The sequence below is a fragment of the Lithobates pipiens genome, unplaced genomic scaffold, assembly GCF_037356315.1.
Source record: "Lithobates pipiens isolate NorthernLeopardFrog02 unplaced genomic scaffold, aLitPip1_a1.2 Scaffold_1, whole genome shotgun sequence".
Classification (NCBI taxonomy): Eukaryota; Metazoa; Chordata; class Amphibia; order Anura; family Ranidae; genus Lithobates; species Lithobates pipiens.
The window spans coordinates 228,637,319-228,663,476 of NW_027507685.1; the positions used below are offsets into that span (position 1 = coordinate 228,637,319).

General features: G+C 45.5%; 2 protein-coding genes across 2 annotated transcripts in view; both read left to right on the plus strand.

Annotated features, from left to right (window-relative positions):
- Positions 1-26,158, plus strand: part of LOC143984105 (class I histocompatibility antigen, F10 alpha chain-like) — a 907,941-nt gene that overhangs the window by 352,708 nt on the left and 529,075 nt on the right. The gene's annotated exons all lie outside the window — the stretch shown is intronic.
- Positions 1-26,158, plus strand: part of LOC143984154 (class I histocompatibility antigen, F10 alpha chain-like) — a 148,473-nt gene that overhangs the window by 5,366 nt on the left and 116,949 nt on the right. The window lies entirely within an intron of this gene.

Below are 26,158 nucleotides of genomic sequence, written 5' to 3' on the forward strand. Positions count from 1 at the left end.
ACAACCTTTAAATGTCCACATTATTTAAAAATAGTATAAAAATGGAAAGTAATGATGAAAAGTAGGACTTGTTGGTTTAACCCAGTGCTCTCCACATGCAGACATTTGCTAGCTTTTATCCGGCCCTGGGGGCACTATTCCTGCTGATGATATGAGGCCTCCCACTGACACCAACAATGAGGTACTATGCCTTCCATTGACACCAACAATGAGGTACTATGCCTTCCGCTGACACCAACAATGGGGCACTATTTCCTCCGTTGACACCAACAATGAGGTACTATTTCTTCCACTGACACCAACAATGGGGCACGATTTCTTCCACTGACACCAACAGTGAGGTACTATTCCTTCCACTGATACCAACAATGAGGTAATATTCCTCCCCCCAATACAATGATGGGGCACTACACCTCCACCTACACTGAGGTCATGTTTATTCCCACTGATGCTGAGTCCAGGGACATTTTCATTCATAAGGTACTCATATTGGCTTGTTCTGGTATTAAACTCAGTTTTCCACTCGTCGTCCTCCTTAATCCTCACAAGATTGTATGCCCCTCTCAAATCAAGCTTTGTAAAACCGTTGCTCCCTTGAGGTGGTCAAATAACTCTGTAATCAATGGAATCGGATAGGCATTCTTAATCGTGAGACAATTGAGACACCTTTAATCAAAGGTCTCAGTTTACCACTCTTCTTCACAAAGAAGAAACCAGCACCAGCAGGAGACGAGGATTTGAGGATGAAACCTCGAGAGCATGTCTGCAACATACTCCTCCATGGCCTTATCCTCCAAGACCGACAAAGGATATACCCGGGCCACGAGAGGGGTACCAGGTTGAAGGTCAATTGCGTGATCATTCGGCCAGTGTGGAGGCAAACTACCAGCTTGAACTTTGTCAAAGACATCGCTAAGATCGCAGTACTCCTCCAGCAGGGAGGAGAGTGAAGAGGTGCACAGGACCTTGGCTACCTTCTGGAAGCATGTCTCACTGCATTGTGGTGACCAGGAGAGAGCCTCAGCACTGAGCCAATCAAAAGAGGGATTGTGCCTCTGTAACCAAGGATAACCAATACCGAGCAGAAACTTAGGTGAGGAAATAACTTGGAATTGGATTATCTCATGGTGGAGAGCCCCTACGGCCATGGACAATGGAATTATTTCATGAGTCACATGGGCAGGCTGTAAACGTCTTCCATCAAGAATCTCAATGGCAAGTGGAGTGTCACGCAGGCACAGCAGTATCGAGTGCTTCGATACAAAGGCAGCATCAATGAACAGACCTGCAGCCCCAGAGTCGATTAGAGCCTGTGGCTTGGACAACTCCCAAGAAACGGTGACCAAAACCAGGGGCTTATCCTTCTGGATAACTGGGGATGAAACAACGGCACCTAAGGTCTGTCTGTGACAGGACCTCAAGGCTGCAGCGTTCCCTGGACGGGTAGGACAGGACTTCAAAAAGTGACCTGCCTGGCCACAATAAAGGCACAATCTCTCCCTCCTCCTAAGGCTGCATTCACACCTGAGCGTAGCGTTTTCAAGCGTTTTTTGCGGCGTTTTTTACCGCGATTTGCAGCGTTTTTTTGCCGCGAATTTGTGCAGGGCAAAAGGTCACCAATGTTAAAAGAAGAAAAACGCCCAAATCAGCCCGATTCTCGCGGTCTGGAACTTGTTTGAGCTTCAGGCGTAGGGCTTCAGGCGACTTGGAGTGGAGATGTGAACCATCTCCATTGAGAATAATGGATTTTTTCCCCTCCAGCGTTTTGTAGCTTCAGGCGTCAAGCTACAAAACGCTCAGGTGAGAATGGGGTCTAAAGGCTCTCTCATCCGCAGAGACGTGTGAAACCCAAGTGCATGGGTTCACCTTCACTGCCCCACTCGGTACCAGGAGGCATGGGAGGTGAGGGAGGCACAGATGGAACTGCAAAGCTCGTACAGGGGGCTTCCGCAAGCGCTCCTTAAATGAGTCTTTCTGAGTCTGGAGTCAATGAGGATGGCAAATATGATCAACTTCTCCAGCTCAGTGGGTATATCTCGGGCTGCTATCTCATCCTTGATGGTATCCGTGAGACCATGAGAACAAGCAGCCACAAGGGCCTCATTGTTTCACAGAACCTCTGCTGCCAGAGTACAGAATTCAAAGGCATAGTCGGCAACAGTTCTCATACTCTGTTCAATGGAAACGAGGCACTCTGCAGCAGAAGCGAAGCATGAATGAATGTCAAATACCCTTTTAAATAAAGCCAACTCAAGACAACAGATTTTTGTGTCTCCTATAGAGGGTTTGCTCAGGCCAAGGCTCTCTTAGAAAGCAAAGCTATCACAAACCTACTTTGCTTCTGTCCATGGGAAACGCCTGGGGCAGAATCTCAAAGTATATCATCCTGGTTGAGAAACCCTCTGCATTGAACTGGATCGCCCTAAAATCGCTGGGGAAGTGGAGCCAGACATACCTCCTAATAGAGGTAATACTCATGGAGGGTGCCTGCACAGAGACTGGAGCAGCAGCAGGGTCAGCCTGCAACATAGGTTGTATCGGGGTAGCCACAATGGGAGATTCCAGGTGAGCCATGCGACTCAAGAGCGTTTGTAACACCATGGCGAACTGATCCATGCGATGATCCAGTTCATCTAATCTGGAAAAAAATATTACCAACAAGTGGATTGACTGCATCAGAATTCATAGCCTTCGTCTACTATAATACTAAGTATATGTTTGTGTGTGTGTAATATATATATATATATATATATATATATATATATATATATATATATATATATATATATATATATATATATAGCGGGGCTTCTGCGGCTAGCTACTCCCGGAAGCACCTCCCAATTGTGGCACCGGAGGGGGGGTTCCGATGAGTAGAACTTCTACTTTAGGGTGGAGGTCTGCTTTAAACACAGAACCTAATGGGAGTGTTGATTGCTGCGTTTAAACAAGCTGCTGGCAGGCTTCAGAACTTCTGGAAGCTTGTTGAAAGCCTGCTAGAAGCTTGCTTAAATTGACAGTCAGCACTCCCATTAGTTTCTGTGTTAAACATTTACAAACTGGAGCTGTATGATACTTCAAAAACTTCAACAAAGCGTCCTGAAATCTCTGCACATGCTTTGTCAAAGCTTGCTGTTCACTCTGCTGAAGCCTGTGTGAACACGCCTTGGTCTGCTCAGTGCTGCAGTAATCTTTCCTCGGGATGTGGAAATTCCCAGCTCTAAGCTCATTCTTCTGTCATTTTGTTTGTGAAGAAAATCCAGATTTTATTCTCACTTTCTCCCCCTGCGTGTTAAAGCTTTGCAACCTTTTCAAGTACTAGTGATGTGCAGTTCATGAACGAATCGTTCTTTTGAATCAATTCTTTTCAGTGAACTGATTCGTTTGAAACATTTCACTGCACTCAGTACATAGCAGAGCAGCAGAGCTGGCAGTGGTAATATGATCCTAGAGTGAGAGACCTCGGCCCCTCCCTGCAACCAATCAGCTGACTCAAAGCACAGCGACACTCAGGAACTGGATACAAACTTAAAACAAGAGCCAGGAGTGCACAGTACACCGAGTTAAAGAATCGTACAAGTTACCGAGTTAAAGAATCAGATCAGTTTTTAGAACCCAGTACACTGAAAGAACCACAAGTCACCACCAGTAAAACAATACACTAAACCAATGAGGTAGCAGCAGTGATCAGGTGGTACGGACAGCCTAAGGCCCTTTCACACTCATGCGACTTGTCCTGCGACTTGAGACTGCAAAGTCACATGACAAGTCACACCCCATGATTTCCAATGAGTTCAGTTCATATCTGTGCGACTTCAAAGTAGTTTTTGTACTACTTTTGTCCGACTTTGATGCGACTTGTGGCAGAGACCTCCAGATTACACAGACATTGCTTCAAGTCGTGACAAAAATCATGGCAAAAGCACTTGACTTTTTAAGTCGCACAAGTGTGAAAATAGCCTTAACAATTGAATTTTACTACCAGGGGTACTTCGCCCATGGTAGTGGTAGTAAAATCTGATCATCATTCCTGCGCATGCGCTGTAAAGACTATGGGAAAATCTGATGGCTATCAATGTTAACTGTGAAGTTGGCCCACCAGAATGGAGTTCACATGCACAAAAACCCACTTTTCATTTAGGCTCCATTTCCACTTGTGCAACTTGTCCTGCGACTTTGTACTCTATGATTTCCAATGAGTATTATTCGTATCTGTGCGACTTCAAAGTAGTCCCTGCACTACTTTGGTCCCACTTTGATGCAACTTGAGATCCATAGACCTCCAGAATACACAGGCATTGCTTTAAAGTCGCATCAAAATTGCGGCAGAATTGTGCAACTTTCAGGCTGCGTTAGCCTGAAAAGCCAGAAAGTTGCACGATTCTGCCACGACTTGAAGCCATGCCTGTGTATTCTGGAGGTTTATGGACCTCAAGTCACATTACAATGGGACCAAAGTAGTGCAGGGACTACTTTGAAGTCGCTGTGACTTGAAGTCGCACAGATATGAATGGTACTCATTGGAAATCATTAGGTACTTCTTGTCATACAACTTTGCAGTCCCAAGTCGCAGGACAAGTTGCACAAGTGGAAACAGAGCCTAAATGAAAAGTGGGGATTGTGTGCATGTGAACTGCATTCTGGGGCAACTTCACAGGTAACATTGCTATCCATCAAATTTGCAGAAACCTAGAATCAGGGCCAGTTCACACTGCTGCATAGTGCAAAATCGCATGCGATTTGCACTGCAGTGCAACTCACAGGCGATGTCTGTGCAATGCGATTTCAGCCATACAGATAGTATGGCTGAAATCGTATCGCATTCGGACTAAACTCGCACAGGACCCTTTTTTTGGTCCGCACCAGAATCGGATCGCATAGCACTCATGCGATCCGATTCATGTCCAAACTGACATTTTGCAGTGCGACTTGCGAGCTGAAATGGGGGTGTTATTAACATTGTATGACACTCCCCAGCAGTTCGCATATGTCGTTGTGAACTGTCGTGCGAGTTGGGTGCGATGCAGGAACCCGTCGTGGAATCGCAGGGTTCCCGCATCGCACAAGTGTGAACCCAGCCTAACACAGCTGTTTGTGTAGGATCAAAATTCATGACACTGCGCTAATCTGACAACAGTGGAATAATTGTCAATTGACAACAATTGTGCTCTGCGCCGATGAACTAAATCAAAGTAAACGTCCCCAGGACCTGCCAACCTTCTGTGTGAATCAGACTTCTGATTCTACTCATTTAATGTGGTTGAATCAGAGCTTCGGTTCACTTGCTTGTCAGTAGACTCAGCAAGTGAACCGAAGAATCGATTCATTGAATCCGTTCATTTCAGTGAGCAGTTCGAAATGAACCGATTCATTTTAAAGATCCGGACTTCCCATCACTATCAAGTACTCTCTACCCAGCAACTACTGATCAACTCGTGTGAATTTTCCTATTGGCTAAAAGCTCAGGATCACTCATTGGCTCCTGACAGTGTCAGTGGATGTCAGTGTCTCCTCAGTATTTGGGGTCCCACTCCCAGCCATGTATATCATACAGGAGGGAGATTTACTGACGGCTCACCCTGCTCAAGTGTGTTCTGGTGAGTAGAATTCCCTGTATATTCTTCTTTATAATAAGATCTGTCTTCATGTGGAATAGACTTTCTCTGGATCTACTTCTAGACAACTCTGTAGAGTCTTTATAAATGGAGATATTACAATGCAAGTTAATACAAGAAGGATGAGAGGCCCCCATACCCGAGAGCTTACAATCTAATAGGGAGGGGCAAGCGATACAAAAGGTAATAACTGTGATGGATGAGCTGATGGAGGAAGTAAAGTTCAGTTGTTAGGGGGAGGTGGTAAAGACTCTGAAAATATGATTTCTAATGCCACGTACACACGAGCGGACTTTTGAACATCCAAAGTCCGACGGACTGATTCCGTCAGACTATTCAATGGTGTGTGGGCTGCAACGGACTTTTGATTCGCAAAAGTCTGACGGACTTTAGAATATGGAACATGCTTCAAATTTTTCCGACGGAACTCCGCCGGACCCGGTCCCTCTGAAAAATTTGCTCGTGTGTATGCTATTCCGACGGACTAAAACCGACGCTAGGGCAGCTATTGGCTACTGGCTATGAACTTCCTTATTCGAGTCCAGTCGTACGTCATCACGTTCGAATCCGTCGGAGTTTAGTGTGAGTTTAGTGTGATTGTGTGTGGCCAAGTCCGCTCAGTCGAAAAGTCCGGCAGAACTCCGGCAGAACTCCTTCGGAAGTCTGTCGGACATAAGTCCTCTCGTGTGTACGGGGCTTAAGGGTTTGCCTGAAGACGGATAGGGTAGGAGATAGCCAGAGATTGGGGTAGGGAGTTCCAGAAGGGACGTGCTGTGAGTGGCTGGTGAGGCACTGGATAGTATCGGAGCCAGATACACACAGGTTACATACGCCACGATCATTAGAATGAGAGCAATAATTCTAGAACTAGATCTCCTCTGTAACTCTAAACATGTAATCTGTAAAAAAAATGTAAGCGTCACCTATGGAGATTTATAAGTACTGAAGTTTGGTGCCATTCCACAAGTGTGCGCAATTTTAAAGCGTGACATGTCAGTAGTATAGTTGTAGCACTGACCCCAGAGGGAGCTGCTGGTTTTATTGGGCTTACGGTTACCTTCTTGACTGCTTCTCCGTCTAGGGTTTCCCATGGTAGATGGCCCAAAGAAATATGGAAACTGACACTGAATCTTCTTTTGGGTTATTTATTTGAAATAGAAACAGAGTCTCTCAGTTTAGGGTAGAGGGTTAGGAGAACGTTCAGGTACTTTGGACTGCAAAAATGGAAAGTCTCTTATAGGAAGTGTAGCGCTGGCTCCTGAAGAGTATGTGCTATGTGTTTTTCAAAGTTAAGGTTACATCTGAACTGCAGTTTGCTTTGGGTACAGTTGTCTAAATTTGGACTTCAGCATCAGTCTGACTGGACTATGAGATGTTCAGCCTGACCACAGGGGGGCACTGTCGCTTCTGGCAGGCGTGGAACTATGGTCTGGTTGGGTGCTTAAGTTACTCTCTCTCGGAGCCCGCCCAGTGGGAGTGGCGCTCTTGCTGTGCTTTCTGGGAGAGGGTATTTAAGATGCGGACATCACGTGGTTCGGGGTTCCGGTCCAAAAGGATGTACTGACTTCATGGTCCTGGTCCTCCTGACCAGCCCCCAGGAAGGCTATGGCCTGGGGTGTGGATCCACCCGATCTTGTTGTCTCAGGGCTAGCTAGCCCGAGGCAAGGAAACTAAAGGAGGATTCTAAGGTGGTTGGGTGCCGTCTCCGGTTTGGGAGAGACCCAGTGATTTCATGCTATCTAGGGGAGGACTCTTCAGAAGAAGGCCACGTATGGGTTGGTTTCTTGGCAAGCGCCTGGAGGAGCTGAAGTACCCAAGAGAATCCGGTCTCGTGGATATCGCCAAGCTGGCTGAAAGATCCAGGTATCACACGAGTGTTCTACAAGTTTAGTTTTCCTACATGTTCTACAACAACGGCTGTGGCAGAGACTTGTTCCTGATTAAGCACCTTGTTGGCTGCTAGGCCTTGTGAGAGAGGGACTGTCCAACTTGAGTGAGCATCCAGTTGTGAATGGCTATTCTCTGGATACAGTCAAAGTAAGCAAGTTCTTCAACATTGACTTTGACACTACCTGAACTTCCTTCCCAACCCTCTGATCCCATTTTAAGAGACTATTCATTGTCTACGTTTTTGCCAATAAAATCCATTTAAGTAGAACTGTTGTCAGTCTCTCGAGTTACTGGGCGATCTACCACAGGGCACCCCTAGACATGAAGTGAGGAGAAAAAAAAGGTAACGGTAAGCCCAATCTAACCAGCAACTCCTTTGGGGGTTAGTGCTACAGAAGAAAGCCAGAAAATGACCGTTTCACAGCTGGATTTTACAACCCCCGGATAGACCTCCTCTCTCACTAGGCCTAGCAGTCGGTACGGTGTCAAGTAAAGTAAAGTCTCTGCCACAGACTTGAGGATAGAATACTTGAGAAAAGTCTCTGCCACAGACTTGAATGTAACTAAGGGACGTAGACAAATTTAAAGAGCTATCCTACGGTACCAGTATCTCACAGCCAGTCCCGCGATACCGTATGAGTGTAGATCCATGTAGTGTCCTTCAACGGAGCCTCCAGGCTCCTTCAGTGAAGACAGCCTTGCGCACGCCTTCTCCTGAAGAGTCCTCTCCTGGATGCTTCTCCAGTTGCTGGGCCTCTCCTTAGACAAGACGGCACCGGGCCACCTTTGAATCAATAGGCCCCGATATCCATTCAGGCCTGTCCCTGCAGTTGCGTCACCTCGGGCTAGCCAGCCCCGAGACTTGGAAATGCATGGTTCCGCACCCCAGGCCAGGAGGGCCATGGGGGCTGGTCTGGAGGACCAGAACCAAGCAGAGAGAAAATATCTTCTGGCACGGAACACTGAACACCTGGCATCGGTACCTTAAATACCACCTCCCAGAATGCACAGCAGGAGAACACTCCCACTGGGCTGGTTCTGAAAGAAATGTGGCATTCAATACACCCAGCTGGACTGGTACTGAAACCATAATTTAGTAAAATTAGCCCCAAAACCCAACTGTGGTTTCAGGAAATTTAACTTTGAAAAACATATAGCGCACGCATCAAAAACAAAATATCCTGCACTTCACGTATAGATCCTCCATCTGCACAAAAACTCAAGAGACCAACTGCAAAATAGTTACCAGAGGGTACAATGCCCCTGCAAAATTACAAAAGATCTTCCCTTCCTCCCCAGACCGTTGCTGGAGATACCAGGGGGAACAGGGATCGATCCTCCAAATCTTCTGGACCTGCCCCATCCTGGAGCGGTTATGGAAGGCTATCCAGCAAATGGTGCAAAGGTTCACTGATCATCCTGTGCTGGAGGATCCAGCCCTTTTCCTACTGCATGCCTCTAACAGCTCATGTAAAATCTACAGAAAGTCACTGATACCTCACTTGCTAGATGCGACCAAGGCCTGCATTCCCATATACTGGAAGTCCACACAATCTCCACCTATTAGCCTGTGGCTTAGAAAGGTGGAGGAAATTTAAAAAAGTGGAGGACCTAATCCTCACAACTCGCCATCAAAACGAACAGTTTACCAAGACATGGTCCGTATGGAACACGTTCATCTTCTCAGACGAAGGTCAGGCCCTCCTGGAGAGTGATACACCAGACTAGTACAGTCCCATTAGAGAACAATGGATGATCGGACAGGACTATGGGAGGCGGTCGGTGGTACCAGCCTATGCTCGAGACCGGAGATGGGTGCGTTGACTGCCTCCCTGGGCCCCTTCCCTTTCCCTCTGGCTCCCCCCCCTTACCTCTTGTCTCCCCCCTCCTTTTCTTTCTATCTATCTCTTCTCTCTTTCGCCAATGGTCTAGGTATGTGGGGACCTATCGGGTGCCCCATGGACCTATGCTGCTTTACTTCTACACGTAACTGGAAAAAGGGGATGAGATACACGGAACCATCCTGTAGTCCAAGAGAACCTTCTGTAGTAAGATACCCACCACCACAGCTAACAACAGAGTCGATCGCAATTAATACGTTTCTCCTTCCGGGAGATACGAGATGTTACAGATGGGTTCGTTTGATGTTCCAAAGATTATTGTTCTTTCTTTATAATGGTGTATCCCGCATATGTCATGTAGTGTTGCTCAGCTCATTGTATACCATGGTATTGTAATGGAAAGTGCCTTAAAGTCTAAACCCAGCTGATTCTTTTTTTTAAGCTTTCTACAGGGTAGGAAAGAGTTACATTTTCTGTCTTTTTTTTTTTTTTTTCTTTCTGTAACCCCATTGGATGATTTTTCCTCACTTCCTGTCACTGTGATGACTGTATGAGAAATAGGAGGACAGGAAGACATGAACAGCAGAAACCACATTATCAGATGTTCTCTCTCGGCCTCCCTCTACAAAACATGTTTGTGTTCCCATCACTTTCTGTCCTGACAGGATGTGAGGGTGAATCCCCACAGCAGATAGATGGCTATAAAAACCTGACAGACACTCTAACCTCTCTGGGCTTTGTTCAAAACAGGATAAAAAGCTTTGGCTGGAGATGGGCTTAAACGGACGTTGGACATTTTTTTCAACTGCCCCTGAACTCATTCAGTGTTATCCTATGTGACCATGTACACAGCTTCGTTTAGTCGTTTTTAGGCAGTTGCGTTTAACAGCCTTTCTTAGAAGGCAAAAAAATGAGTTCAGAAGCCAAAGATTTCCATGTTTCACGTTTAGCTGCGTTTTCATTTTTAAAGGTGCCCTATTTTTTTTTTACATTAAAAATCTTGGGAAATGAGGAAAAAACATAAAAATGTTTTTAAAAAAATTGTAAATGCAATGATTCATAGACCATTTATATACCCTAATGAGCCCTTGATCCAATCCAATACACCACTAGCATTGCTGTTATCCGAAGTATAATTGGAATTTGACCCATATGTGGTTAGATTTGAACAAGCAACTTGTGGCAAGTGGATGGTCCACAAAATATCTGAAATAGTTAAATAATACTATTAAAATTGGTAATTATTTTCTATGGGATAGTGTAGGATAGGTAGCGCAACATATATTTTTAATTTTATTTACTTTTACTGGTGTTGGGATCACTATTTATGTTGGCAGCTTCCACATCATTAGATAGTTAGTAGCATTATTGGTTGGGTGGAGCGCATTAGTACCCTTTTTGTTTGCATCTTATTTATTATCTCCTTTCCTAGTTAAATAATACTGTTTTTCAAGCTTGGGGAGGGTCTTAATATTTTATTTTAACATAATGCTTCTAGACGCAAACATGGTTAAACGCAGATAAACTGGCATTTTAAACGCCGGTGACACAATCACCCATCAGGCTACATCTCCTTCAGCAAAACCTTTGTGGCACAACCTGTGCGCTTGTGTTCCTGGGGAACCAAGTACAACAGTTTGCAGAGTTCAAACACAAATTTATTGCTAGATGCCATTACTGTGGGAACTGTGCTAAGCCATTGTTCTATTGGATAGTGCCCGCTATCAAAAAGTGCCTGGGATGTACTGCGCATGCACCGTACGGAACAGCACAACAGCTGATTTTATTGTTGAGACAGCGCCTGCGCACAATAGCCAACAGGAGAAATGTTTCTGTCGGATTTTGCCTGGCGCTGGCGTGGTGTGTTCATGTCGGTGAGTGGTGGATTTGTACATGTTGGGGGATTTTTAAATTATGGGCAGTGCTGCAAAGATGGGGGTGGATTTTGCAAAGATGGCCAGTGCTGCAAAACAAATTTTATTCTGCTATTTTTCCTGGATGCTTGCGGGGCATAAAAATCCGCACCCGACATTTACAAATCCGCCCCTCACCGACATGAGGCATCATTTAAAATTCCACCCCCATCTTTGCTGCACTGCCCACAATTTTACAATCCGCCCCCAACATGTACAAATCCGCTGCTCACCATCATTAACAAGCCTCAGCAATCTGACAGAAAAATTTCTTCTGTCCGCTATTGTGCTCCCGCGCCATGATCGTAAAATTAGCTGTTGTGCTGTTCTGTACGGCACATGCACAGTACATCCGGGGCACGTCTTCATAGCGGGCACTATCCCACAGAACAAATCACTCTCTGTGCTGCTCTGGTTCACCCTCCGTGTGTGATGTCTTATACAGTCACAGGGGAGAGAACCATTATTTTCCAGCACTGCCTTAACCCTCTTGGGCGTGGAGTTCACCAGAGCTTCACGGGTTACTTCCACTCCACCATGATGACATCGTGGAGCTGGTGGATGTTAGAGACCTTGCTCTCCTCCAACTTCCGTTTGAGGATGCCCCACAGATACTCAATAGGGTTTAGTTCTGGAGACATGCTTGGCAAGTTCATTACCTTTACCCTGAGCTTCTTTAGCAAGGCAGTGGTTGTCTTGGAGGTGTGTTTGGGGTCATTATCATGTTGGAATACTGCCCTGTGGCCCAGTCTCCGAAGGGGGGGGGGAAATCATGCTCTGCTTCAGTATGCCACAGTACATGTTGGCATTCATGGTTCCTCAATGAACTGTAGCTCCCCAGTGCCGGCAGCACTCATGCAGCCCCAGACCATGACACTCCCACCACCATGCTTGACTGTATGCAAGATCCACTTGTCTTTGTACTCCTCAGCTGGTTGCCCTCACACACTCTTGACACCATCTGAACCAAATAAGTTTATCTTGGTCTCATCAGACCACAGGACATGGTTCCAGTAATCAACAATCTGTTTGCGGGCTTTCTTGTGCATCATCTTTAGAATAGGCTTCCTTCTGAGACAACAGCCATGCAGACCAATTTGATGCAGTGTGTGGTGTATGGTCTGAGCACTGACAGATTGAACCCCCACTCCTTAAACCTCAGTAGCAATGCTGGCAGCACTCATACGTCTAAGTCCCAAAGACAACCTCTGAATATGACGCTGAGCACGTGCACTCAACTCCTTTGGTCGACCATGGAGAGGCCTGTTCTGAGAAGTACCTGTCCTGTTAAACCGCTGTATGGTCTTGGCCACCGTGCTGCAGCTCAGTTCCCGGGGTCTTGGCAATCTTTATAGCCTAGGGCATTTTCATGTAGAGCAACAATTCTGTTTTTCAGATCCTCACAGATTTCTTTGTCATGAGGTGCCATGTTGAACTTCCAATGACCTGTAAGAGAGTGAGAACGATAACACCAAATTTAATACATCTGCTCCCCATTCACACCTGAGACCTTGTAACACTAATGCTGCATACACACGATCAAACAATCCGATGGAAAAGTCCGGCAAACTCAAGTCCGCCAAACAATCCCCCCGTGTGTAGCCTCCGGCATACTTTTTTGACCCGACAGTACTTAGGCGGACTTAGAATTTCGTGTTGCACATCAATCTGCCCGCCGTACTCGCATTTCGGCGGACAATCCGGCCGTGTGTGTGCCAGTCCGCTGTACTTTTGAAATGAGCGGACTTTTCCCGCCCGGAGAAAAGTCCGCTAATTTCGAGTGGGTCTCCAGGTAGGCGGGGCCCGCGGCCTGGTATGGACTTAAAGGGGAACCCCCAACGCCGAAAAAAATCGGCGTGGGGTCCCCCCCAAGTCCACAGCAGACCCTTGTCCAAGCACGCTACCCGGCCGGCCAGGAAAGGGGGGCGAGCAAGCGCCCCCCCTCCTGAGCCGTACCATGCCGCGTGCCCTCAACATGGGGGGTGCCTTGGGGAAGGGGGGGCCGCGCGGCCCCCCCACCCCAAAGCACCTTGTCCCCATGTTGATGAGGACAAGGGCCTCTTCCCAACAACCCTGGCCGTTGGTTGTCGGGGTCTGCAGGTGGGGGGCTTATCGGAATCCGGGAGCCCCCTTTAATAAGGGGGCCCCCGGATACCGGCCCCCCACCCTATGTGAATGAGTATCATTTCTTGTCCCCCTCTTCGGTTCTTCTGCCGGGCCACCACGCCTTCTTATAGCTCTTTTACAGGCGGTGGCCCGGTCTTCTGTCGCCGCTGCCGCCTTCCGTTCTTCTTCTTCTTCTTCTCCTTCTTCTCCTGGAGATGTTGACTCGACGCTCTCTCCGGCCACAATGCCAGGGACGTGCTGCGCGGCCACTTATATAGGGACAAGGGGCGGTGTCACATGGCTTTATGTCACATGGGTTGGTGTCACATGGTGACCCCGCCCCCTTACGATGTCACAGTCCCCATGTGACATCAACCCATGTGACCAACCCATGTGACATAAAGCCATGTGACACCGCCCCTTGTCCCTATATAAGTGGCAGCGCAGGGCGTCCCTGGCATTGCAGCCGGAGAGATCATCGAGTCAACATCTCCTGGAGAAAAAGAAGAAGAAGAACGGAAGGCGGCAGCGGCGACAGAAGACCGGGGCACCGTCTGTAAAAGAGCTATAAGAAGGCGTGGTGGCCTGGCAGAAGAACCGAAGAGGGGGACAAGACCCCCGAAGTCGGGAGAAGAGGCCGCGGCGAGGAAGAAAGCCGGACTCCTCCGCTAGCAAAAGAGCTACAAGAAGATAGTGGAGGAGTCCGGCGAGAAGACCCCCGAAGACGGAAGACCCCCGGAGCTGTGCAATAAAGTATTTTATCTTGTGTGTTGTGGTTTTTTTGTACTTTTATTTTACAGGTGAATGGGTAGGGGTACGTTGTACCCCATACTCATTCACATAGGGTGGGGGGCCGGTATCCGGGGGCCCCCTTATTAAAGGGGGCTCCCGGATTCTGATAAGCCCCCCGCCCGCAGACCCCGACAACCAACGGCCAGGGTTGTCGGGAAGAGGCCCTTGTCCTCATCAACATGGGGACAAGGTGCTTTGGGGTGGGGGGCCACGCGCTCCCCCTTCCCCAAGGCACCCCCATGTTGAGGGCACGCGGCCTGGTACGGCTCAGCAGGGGGGGGGGCACTCGCTTGCCCCCCTTTCCTGGCCGGCCGGGTAGTGTGCTCGGACAAGGGTCTGTTGTGGACTTGGGGGGACCCCCATGCCGATTTTTTTCGGCGTTGGGGTTCCCCTTTAAGTCCATACCAGGCGGCGGGGCCAGCGACGTCTCCTTTGCGGGCCCCGCCTACCTGGAGACGCGCTCGAAATGAGCGGACTTTCCTCCGCGTGTGTGGGCGAGTCCGTTCATTTCGAAAGTACGGCGGACTTAGTATGGCGGACTTAGTACGCCGTATTAGTCCGCTGAAAAAGTGCCGTGTGTGGGCAAGTAGCCCGTTCGAAAATTCCGACGGACAGTTTGGCGGACGTCCGCCAGACTAAGTACGTCGGACAGACGGCTACGTGTGTACGCGGCTTTACGAGTCACATGGCACTGGGGAGGGAAAATGGCTAATTGGGCCCAATTTGGACATTTTCACTTAGGAGTGTACTGACTTGTGTTATCAGTGGTTTAGACATTAATGGCTGTGTTGAGTTATTTTGAGGGGACAGCAAATTTACACTGTTATACAAGCTGTACACTCACTACTTTACATTGTAGCAAAGTGTCATTTCTTCAGTGTTGTCACATGAAAAGATAATAAAATATTTACAAAAATGGGAGGGGTGTACTTAATTTTGTGAGATCAGAATGAGCTAAAGTGAAAGTGGAGGGTTTACAACCACTTTAAGACGTTATTAGGGTCATTTTTAAATACGCTTACGTGTATCACATTACTATAATAATCAAAACACAATAACAAATCTCCAACTGTAAACATAGAAAATCAAAAATATGAAGGCAATATATTCTAAACAAAGAAAGGATTCCTAAATGACATCTTCTACATTAGTGGGCTCCAAACTGCAGCCCTTTGCTTGCTTTTATCCAGCTCTTGGGGCATTATTCCTCCCACTGTCATTGACAGTGGGGCATAGTTCCTGCCACTGACACTAACAATGTGGCACTATTCCTCCCAGTGACACCAATGATGGGGCACTATTCCTCAACAATACTAAAAATGGGGCACTATTCCTCCCACTGACACCAGTGATGGGGCACTATTCCTCCCACTGACACCAGTGATGGGGCACTATTCCTCCCACTGACACCAGTGATGGGGCACTATTCCTCAACAATACTAAAGATGGGGCACTTTTGCTCCCACTGACACCAGTGATGGGGCACTATTCCTCCCACTGACACCAATGATGGGACACTATTCCTCCCACTGACACTGGTGATGGGGCACTATTCCTCCCAGTGATACCAATAATGGGGCACTATTCCTCCTGGATACTAAAGATGGGGCAGTATTCCTCCCTCTGACACCAATGGTGGGGCATTTTTCCTCCCACAGAAACCAATAAGAGGACACTTCCTCCCACTGACACCAGCGATGGGGCACTATTCCTCATATACTAAATAGGGGACACCCCAGACATTTTGTACTTCTGATGACCGTATTCTGGCCCCCCGAAAGATAAAAAACAGCCTTTTGTTTACAAAGTTTGGAGACCCCTGTTCTACATCTTACAAGATGCAATTTATGGACACTTGTGTTGGTTTTGCATTTCTTGCTTTGTATAGTATTGTGTGTTGATTGTTGTTGTGTCCCATTTTTCTCCTCCCCCTCATCTCCTGGGTGTTATGGGTGGGTGTTATGTCCATTCCGCATCCCCCAGTACAGGTTATTACTTTTTGTTTTAAAAAAATATCTGTGGAATGGTAAGAATACAGAAGTAAACTCACCAAGCCACCCCCTAGCGCTTATTATTATTATTATACAGAATTTATATAGTGCCAACAGTTTACATAGCGCTTTACAACTTGGGGGTAGACAATAAACATTAATACAGTAGGAATCAGAGGGCCCTGCTCCTTGGAGCTTACAATCTGAGAAGGAAGGTCAAGAGATACAAGAGGTAATAACTGTGGGTGATGTGCTGATTGAGAAGATAAATGTACAGTTGTTAGGTGGGGGCAGACAGGCTTCTCTGAAGAGATGAGTTTTCAGGGATCGTCAAAATGGATAAAGCAGAAGAAAATCGGATTGGGGTAGAGCATTCCAGAGGATGGGAGAGGCTCTGGAGAAGTCCTGAAGGTGAGCAGACGCTGAGCGGTTTGTGAGGTGGATGAGCCTGTCAGCAGTGTTCATGATGGACTGAAGGGGGGATAGTCTATTTAGAGGTAAGCCAATGAGGAGGGAGTTGCAGTAGTCGCGGCGAGAGATAACCAGGGAGTGGATTAGAAGCTTTGTGGTGACATTGGTTAGGAAGGGTCGTATCTTGAAGATGTTGCGGAGGTTGAGGTGGCAAATTTTGGATAGCGATAGGATGTGGGGCCAAAAGGTTAGTCCAGAGTCCAGGATTACACCTCGGACCTTGGTGTGGGGGGACAAGCTGATAGTTGAGCCGTTGATATTGACAGAGAAATCAGGGGAAGCGGCACCTGAGGGGGAAATATCATGAGCTCGGTTTTGGATAGGTTGAGTGTGAGGAAGTGATGTCACATCCAGGCTGATATGTCTGCTAGTAAGTTGGTAATGTGTGAGGAGACAGATGGAGAGAGCAGAGGGATGGAGATTTGGGTGTCATCAGCATAGAGATGATATTTAAAGCCCTGGGAGGCAATCAACTGACCCAGGGAGGAGGTGTAGATTGAGGAAAGGAGAGGCCCAAGAACAGAACCTTGAGGGACCCCAACGGAGAAAGGAAGAGGAGAGGAGGAAGTAGAGTTGGAAGTGACACTGAAGGAGCGGTGGGAAAAAACATCCAGTATTATAATATAATCTGGCAGCTGCTATAATCACAATAAATATTAAACAAATGTGCTAAAATACAATCCAGCATTAGCAGTGCTTAAAATCCATTTAACAAGAGTCTATGATTTAAGCCGTCCAAATATTCAAAGGACTTAATCATATATGAAAAGTATATACTGTATTTATTGGCATATAACACTTTTTCCACCATGAAAATCGGGTGCAAATAGTGCGTAATGTGTGTTATACGCCAATACTTAAATTTTAGCTCCCTCGGAGGGGACAGGGAGGGGGGCGGGATGAGCGCCATCAGATTACATACAGTGAGAATCTCCTATTTACTTGGCGGCCTCAGTAATAGGAAGTCCCATCTCCTGGGCTGCCATTGGACCACTGCTCTGTCTATCATAGGAGATTCTCACTGTATGTAATCTGTCAGCGCTCATCTTGCCCCCTCCCTCTCCCCTCTAGGCTACAGATGGGCATCGGTCAGGCTGCACTGGTGGTTATAGTGAGGCTGCTGTATTAAGGGCAATGGTGAGGCTGCAGGATTATGAGCCGCTGCGCGCCCCCGGGGGCGCGCATCTTGGCGATCGTTGTTGCGGGGTGTCAGTCTGACACCCGGCAACCACGATCTCGGTAAAGAGTCTCCGACGGAGACTCTTTACCACGTGATCAGCCGTGTCCAATCACGGCTGATCACAGTGTAAATGGGAAGAGCCGGTGATCAGCTTTTCCTCACTCGCGTCTGTCAGACGTGAGTAGAGGAGAGCCGATCGGCTGCTCCTCTGACAGGGGGGGTCTGTGCTGATCGATTATCAGCACAGCCCCCCCGAGGATGCCCACACTGGACCACCAGGGACGCCACCAGACCACCAGGGATGCCCAGCAAAGGTAATCCTCCCTAGACCACCAGGGATGCCAGTCAGCACAATGGATGCCAATCAGTGCCCATAATGGATGCCAATCAGTGCCCACAATGGGCATCACTGATTGGCATGCATTATTGTTTGGCACTGATTGGCATCCATTAGTACAGTATAACACCAATGCCGCCTATGAGTGCCCACCTGTGCCGCCTATGAGTGCCCACCTGTGCCGCCTATGAGTGCCCACCTGTGCCGCCTATGAGTTCCCACCTGTGCCGCCTATCAGTGCCCACCTGTGCCGCCTATCAGTGCCCACCCATGCCCATCTGTGCCGCCTATCAATGCCCATCTGTGCCGCCTACCCATGCCCATCTGTGCCGCCTATCCATGCCCATCTCTGCTGCCCATCCATGCCAATCCGTGCCAGCTATCAGTGCCAATTTGTGCCACCTATCAGTGTCCATCCGTGTCGCCCATCCGTGTCGCCTATCAGTGCCCATCAATGCCACCTCATCAGTGCCACTTCATTGGTGCCCATCAGTGCCGCCTTATCAGTGCCCAACAGTGTAGCCCCATCAGTGCCCATCAGTGAAGGAGAAAATGTACTTATTTACAAAGTTTTGAAACTGAAACAAAAAAAAACATTTTTTTTTTCAAAATTTTCGGTATTTTTTTATTTGTAGCACAAAAAATAAAAACCGCAGAGGTGATCAAATACCACCAAAAGAAAGCTCTATTTGTGGGAAAAAAATGATAAAAATTTCATTTGGGTACAGTGTAGCATGACCGCGCAATTGTCATTCAAAGTGCGACAGCGCTGAAAGCTCAAAATTGGTCTGGGCAGGAAGGTGTTTAAGTGCCCTGTATTGAAGTGGTTAAAATGTATGTTTTTTTTTTTTTCTGAAACTTCCCTCTTAAAATGAATGTTCATGTTATACGCCGATAAAGACTTCTCTGGGAGAATAGTAGTGAGGTGGAGGTCTGCTTTAATAATATTCCAATATTTTCTAACAATTCTTTCAACTTGTTTATGTTGGATGTTGAAATCCATGACAAGTGATACAGTGTTATTATTTGCTGTATTTTTTGCTGTGTTCTGTATCAACTTTTCTCTATCCAGTGCCGCCACATCTTTTATTCTTTCTTCTATAACTTCCGGGATTTTGCACGAATCTCTCTCCAATCACTTCCACCTGTTTGATAAAGGTTTCTTTCATTGTACAGTTTGATCTTATTGTAATTAATTGAGGGAGATCTCCATGGTATCCACAAGAAGGTTATAGACGGGAAAGAACTCCATATAAATTTTTAGAGGGAAGACCCCGGGAATCTCCAAGACGGTACCATTTGGAACAGAATCCTCGTAGAGACACCAAACGGACCCCAGATCCCAAATCGCAAAGAAATATGAAAAAGGAGGGGAGGAGACGATTGTAGAATCAGAGGGATCGATAGAGAGAAAGGAACGTCAGAGAAGGACTCCAAGAAGATCTGTAGAGAAAAGAACAGGAAGAAACGAAAAACAAGAAGGATGCCGAGCAGGGGTCAAAAAAACTAACGAAAACGAATAGTAGGGGAGGGGATCATAAATATTAGTGGAATAGAATTGACAGAGGAAATCAAAGTGTTGGATAAAGGATTAAAGTTTGCCCCTAAAAAGAACTTCAACTCAACACGTACGTGGACATTAAATTCACTAGAAACTTACATATAAAGAAATATATGTTGAACAATCCAGGAGATGGCAGGGAAAACATGTTCTTGATACTAATGGTATATTATTTAGTGGTCTCCGTAATAAATCTCTTTTCAACCCCCCTCCGGGGAAGGATGGAAATATTGAAGTGTTCAAAAAAAATCATTTTGAAGGACCTCGAGTACTTGAAAATAAAGAAGGCCTATGATCCAGGAGACATAAAAAGTGGTATCAAAAAAAGGATTTTACCCCTGCAAAAATTGTTACACCTGTCACCACACTAGAGAAAGCAAGAAAAATAAATCCAGTTTTATCTCCAGTGTGAGGAAAAAGAGTATTTAAAGTGGGAGTCCGCCGTTTTTTTTGTTTTTTAAAAGCCAGCAGCTACAAATACTGCAGCTGCTGACTTTTAAAATAAGGACACTTACCCGCCCAGTGCGCCCGTGATGTCGGCACCCGAAGCCGATCTCTCGATCGTCTCTCGGGTGCTGCCGCCGCCATCTTGGGTATGGGAATCAGGAAGTGGAGCCTTTCGGCTTCATTTCCCTGTTCCCTACTGCGCATGCGCGAGTCGCGCTGCGCAATAAGGATGGACCCGCTGCCTCTGGGATCTGTGTGTTTCCCAGCAGGCAGCAGGGGACTTTCGGAAAGGGGCGTAATCTATGCCCCTTTCCGCAGAGAGCTATCCCGGAAGTGGGTGCAGATACCTGTACTGTACAGGTACCTGCACCCCCCTCCCCCCTGAAAGGTGCCAATTGTGGCGCCGGAGGGGGGGAGGATTCCAATGAGCGGAAGGTCCACTTTAGGGTGGACCTCCGCTTTAATAGAGGACTTTATTTCATGTCGGACTGAGGGGGTGGTGTATTTATTAGAATGCCCGTGCCGGATTCAATATATTGGCAGAACGAAAAGAGAACTGTGGAGAAGATTGAGGGAACATGTCCAAAACATAAAAAAAGTGCTTTGTAAAAGTCTATCAAGACATTATTCTGAATTTCACAATAAAGATCCCTCTTCCCTAGTGATATGTGCAGGGCTTGACAAATTTGCTTGGAATCTAGGAGCCAGCTAAAAAAGTTAGGAGCCGTTTTTTTTTATTGTTTTTTTTACGACCGACAAAGCTTTATTTTCAATATAAAAATGAATCAATTTTTTACACAGAAAGATGACTAGATCGAACGTGACTGCTTTTATTACCTGCCTTGCAGGGACACAAGACCGCCATAGCTAGCTACCATAACCCCGGTATCCTCTTCAAGAGCCAGCAGTTCTCTTTCAGATAAAAGTGGTCCCTGCGGCAGATTCGCGGCAAGATCACTTTTATCGGTGGCTGGAAAAGGGCCCCCCCGTCCCTCCGCCCTCCGGTGCCCTCCACTGCTTATATTGGCCGTCAGTAGTGGTGATCCGGACCTGTCCCTGGCCTGACATGGAGACGAGTGAGGGGAAGATGGCCCCCACCTGTCTCCAAGTCATTGCCCATAGCTCTTAAAGGGACATTTTATTTATTTTTATTTTTTTCAAATTACACATTTTTTTTAAATTGCTTTTTAGTGTAAAGTCTCTCTGACCCCAGATCTCATATTTAAGAGGACCTGTCATGCTTTTTTTTTTATTACAAGGGATTTTTACATTCTTTGTAATAGGAATAAAAGTGACACCATTTTTTTTTTTTTTTTTAAAGAACAGTGAAAAAATTAAAAATAAAAGTTAAAATAAATAAGATTTTTTTTTTTTTTAAACGCACCCCATCCCGCCGAGCTCGCGTGCAGAAGCGAACGCATACTTGAGTTCACCTGCATATGAAAGCAGTAGGAGGTATCGCTGTGATCGGTAGAGTGAGAGCAATAATTCTAGCCCTAGACCTCCTCTGTAACTCAAAACATGCAACATGTAGAATTTTCTAAACGTTGCCTATGGAGATTTTAAAGGGTAAATGTTTGTCGCCATTGCACGAGCGGACGCAATTTTGAAGTGTGACGTGTTGGGTATCAATTTACTCGGCGTAACGTTATCTTTCACAATATAAAAAAAATTGGGCTAACTTTACTGTGGTCTTGTTTTGTAATTAAAGTATTCTTTCCAAAAAAAGTGCACTTGTAAGTCCGCTGCGCAAATACGGTGTGACAGACAGTGTTGTAACCGCCATTTTATTCTCTAGGGTGTTAGAATAAAAAAATAATTACTGGCCGGCGTGGCTCAACGCGATTGGACCGACCGGGGGGGGGATGTGTGCACAGAGACAGGATACCCCTAGCTGTGCCGCGCCAGGTCGCTAATTCTAGTCGCAAATGTGACCTGGCGTCCAGGATTTGTCCAGCCCTGGATATGTGGCATTGGAAAATACAAACCTCACTGGAGGGGAGATAATAAGGTGATCAAAATAAGCCAATTAGAGTCTAAATGGATACATGAAATACGTACTTTGATTCCTCTGGGGCATAACGTTGAACTTTAATTCCATCTTAACTGTTTTATTTCTATTAGTCTGCTTATCACATATCCTTATAATTTTTTTCATTTTTCTCTTCTCTATGCGGTTATGTGTCCTTTATGTGGATAATTTGCGGTTTAAGATGTTCTATATATCCATGTTTTTAAAACAGAAAATTACATATGTTTTAAAAACCCCCTATTTATGTTCCTAATTTCCTGTGTTTTTACATATTGAGGTTAATATTCTACATTATTAATGCTTATTGCTAGCAATCCACAAGATGGCAGTAGATGTGAAGCAAAGACCAAGGATTATATTTTATGAATTGTATTTTAGGAATGTTATAATAGATTTGTACCACTAGATGTCACTTGCGATTTTTTTTTTGGGTCTATTTGACCAACTACCACCAGATGGCGCTGTCCTGTGGTGATTTTATATAGGAGATTAGTTTATTTTTTATTCTTATATTTATATATATATATATATATATATATTTTTTACCTAGGATCTGTTATTGGAAGGCTTATCTAATACATTATCTATTACCTATACTATACATTTAGTGTGTTTTTTTTCACTTTGTTGCAATTTATGCAATTTTTTTTTTACTTATGCAACTTTTTTCAAATTTATGCGATTTATTCATTTTTTTTATTTTTATGCACCTTAAGAATAGTGGATGCATGCTAAGAATATCGGATTAATTTAAATGTATTTGTCTGTATATTACTTTTTGATGTCACATTGAAGAATTATCATTAGACATCACTAGATACACATTTTAGGTTGATTAATTGTGTTAATTTATCTACACACTCTAGTTAGCGCCACATACTTATTATTTATACTACACTGCCTGTACTGACTGAATATAGAGTCTACACTGAATATCTAGTCTACACTAAATGCAGAATATAATATATATTAGACTTTGTGTATGTGTGTAATATATATAATATATATATATTTTTTAAATACACTGCCTGCATGCCACTAACTAACCTGCTGCCTAATCTAGCTCAATCTATATACACGGGCGCTATGTAAGCAGCGTTCTATAGTGTGGGGCGTGGACTTAGTTGCCCTGAGCCATGATTGGCTAAAGACACCGTGCCAAAGCTTTCAATAAAAGTCTTCCCCATATTGGTGGAGCCCGTATACAAAAAACTGGAGTCACTTATATGCGAAAACTGCCAAAGGTATCCTAGGTAAGTCTAGCATTCTCACATAAAACTGCCAAAGGTAAGTCTAGCATTCCCACATAAGCCTGGGTTCACATAGGAGATTTCCGGTATCCGGTGCAATTTGCACAAAACCGCTGTGCGTCTTTTGGTCCATTTCAGGTCCGAATTCAGCCCAAAATTCGGGCTGAATTCTGATCTGAAACGGTGAATCAGGACACACCGGCCCCCTGCTGTGAGCAGCTTTAAGTAGAGTCAGTCATATTAAGAAAGACTTACAATGTAAAAAAAACAAAAAACAAAGAGATTATTAACTGCTTCTGGACTGTCCACCTCACATTTACTGCAGCATGGCGGCCCAGCTGTGTGAAGCAATGTACCTGTACGTTGTGTCTTCTTCAGGGTCTGGGGCTCGCCAAAGGCCACCCGCTCCCATTGTATTTGGACCCAGCGGAAATCAATCAGTGGGTCCAGCGGACGTGATGTTCACCAGGACACGAGAGGCAGAACAGCAGTCTGCCTATGTAAACAAGGCAGACCGCTGTTCTGTCAGAGAGGAAAATGTCATCAGTACAGGGAGAGTGCATTTTTTTTTTAGCACTGATCACTGTATTAGTGTCACTTAGTGTACGATTTGTCTGCCGCAATGTCGCAATCCCCACCAAAAATTGCTGATCACCACCATTACTATTAGAAATAATAATTCCATAAAGATATCCCATAGTTTGTAGACACTATACCTTTTGCGCAAACCAAACAATATACGCTTATTGGGATTTTTTTTTACCAAAAATATGTACGAGCCTAAACTGATGAAGAAATTAGATTTTTTTACATTTTTTTTATTAGCTATGTTCTATAGAAGAAAGTAAAAAAAATATATATATATATATATATTTTTTTTTTTTTTGAGAATTGTCGGTGATCAAATACCACCAAAATAAAGTTCTATTTGTGGGGAAAAGTACATACATTTTATTTGTGTACAATGTCACACGACCGCACAATTGTCAGTTAAAGCAACGCAGTGCCAAATCGCAAGAAATGGCCTGGTCATGAAGGGGGTGAAACCTTCTGGGACTGAAGAGGTTAAACAGAGCACTAGGGCCCTACATCCCTCCATGTATTGTTATTGTCTCTGATGATAGGACGTGTCCTTCATTCTCTAATATTAGATTTTCCTTTTTCATTATAACAATCTTGAATGGGGGATCATATCGATGTTCTGTATTCTTCAGGTAGGCGGCATTTCTTACCCGCTTTGGCACTAGAGCATTTTTTTTTTCTTGCACACATGTAAAAGTCTACAATTTTGGTTATAAAATTACTTAAAACCTTCCGAACATTCTATATTTTGTGAAAGCAGAGACCTGTAAAACAAAAAGATATTTGCTGCAATTTTTTTACATTGCACTAATATTTTGCAACTGTTTATTAAGTGCATATTATCAGGAAAAAAATATAATAAAAATTATTTTAGTGCAAACGCACACAATATAATAATAATCTCAGTGTCTAAAAGGCCTAATTGCACCGCTCAGCGCTCAGGACAAAATGAAGTTCCCCAAAAAATATATATTCAGAAAGCATGTATAATGTATAATGTATGATGTATAATGTATAATGTATGATGTATGATGTATGATGTATGATGTATGATGTATAGGACGTAAATCTATGTACATAAAAGCAGCCGCTAATTAAAACAAATATACACATAAGTAAAAAAAAGTCCTTAGTCCATATAGACCAGGGGTGTCCAAACTTTTTTCAAAGAGGGCCAGATATGATGAAGTGAACATGTATGAGGGACGACCATTTTGCCCGACATTCTTTGAACCATTAACATTAAATGCAAATGAACTAATACACTGTCTAAGGGGAATTCTTGTGCTTTTGTGGCCGTGTGGTGAAGAGTCTAAGGCCGCGTACACATGGGCGGATTGTTCGCCCAACTTAGTCCGCTGAAACACAGTTCAGCGGACAATCCGCTCGTGTGTGGGCTTCAGCGGACTGTTTGAGCGGACAGTCTGGTGAACCAAGTCTTTCGGAATTTCCGTAAGTTTGTCCTTCGAAACTTGGTTTCAGCGGACAGTCCGCTCGTGAGTAGGCATGTTGGACGGACTAAGTATGGCGCATGCTCAGAAAGGATTTACATGGCCGAAAGTTGCATTGCAGTGTATTGGACGTCGAATTTCTAGTCCCGTCGTACGTGCTGTACACGTCATCGCGCAAGTTTTCAGCGGACTGTTCGTTCATCGTGTGTGGTCAAGTCCGTTCATTGAAAAGTACGACGGACAGTCTGTCAGACTGTCTGACGTACTTAGTTGGGCGGACAATCCGCCAGTGTGTACGCGGCCTAAGTATGAGCTCGGCGTGAGATTTGGATATAATGTATTTATAGGCGTACAACACTCACCTTCATTTTAAAAGGGAAGTTTCAAATACAGAGACCGAGTAATGATTTTTCTGGGTCTAAAATAAGGTGTGTAGGTTTTAGTTAACTGCTTGCTGACCGCCGGCCGTCAAATGACGGCCAGGCGGCGCAGCTATTGTGGCGGGAGGACGTCATATGACGTCCTCCCGTTTAAACAGGGAATGCGCGTGATCGTGCGCGCGCATCCCTGTTTCTTCGGTGGCGGCGTGTCACGGAGACACTGCTCGCCACCGAAGGGGGTGAACAGCCATTCGTCATGGCTGTTTACCACGTGACTTCATCACGGCCGATCACAGATGGTCACACCCCGAACGTGCAC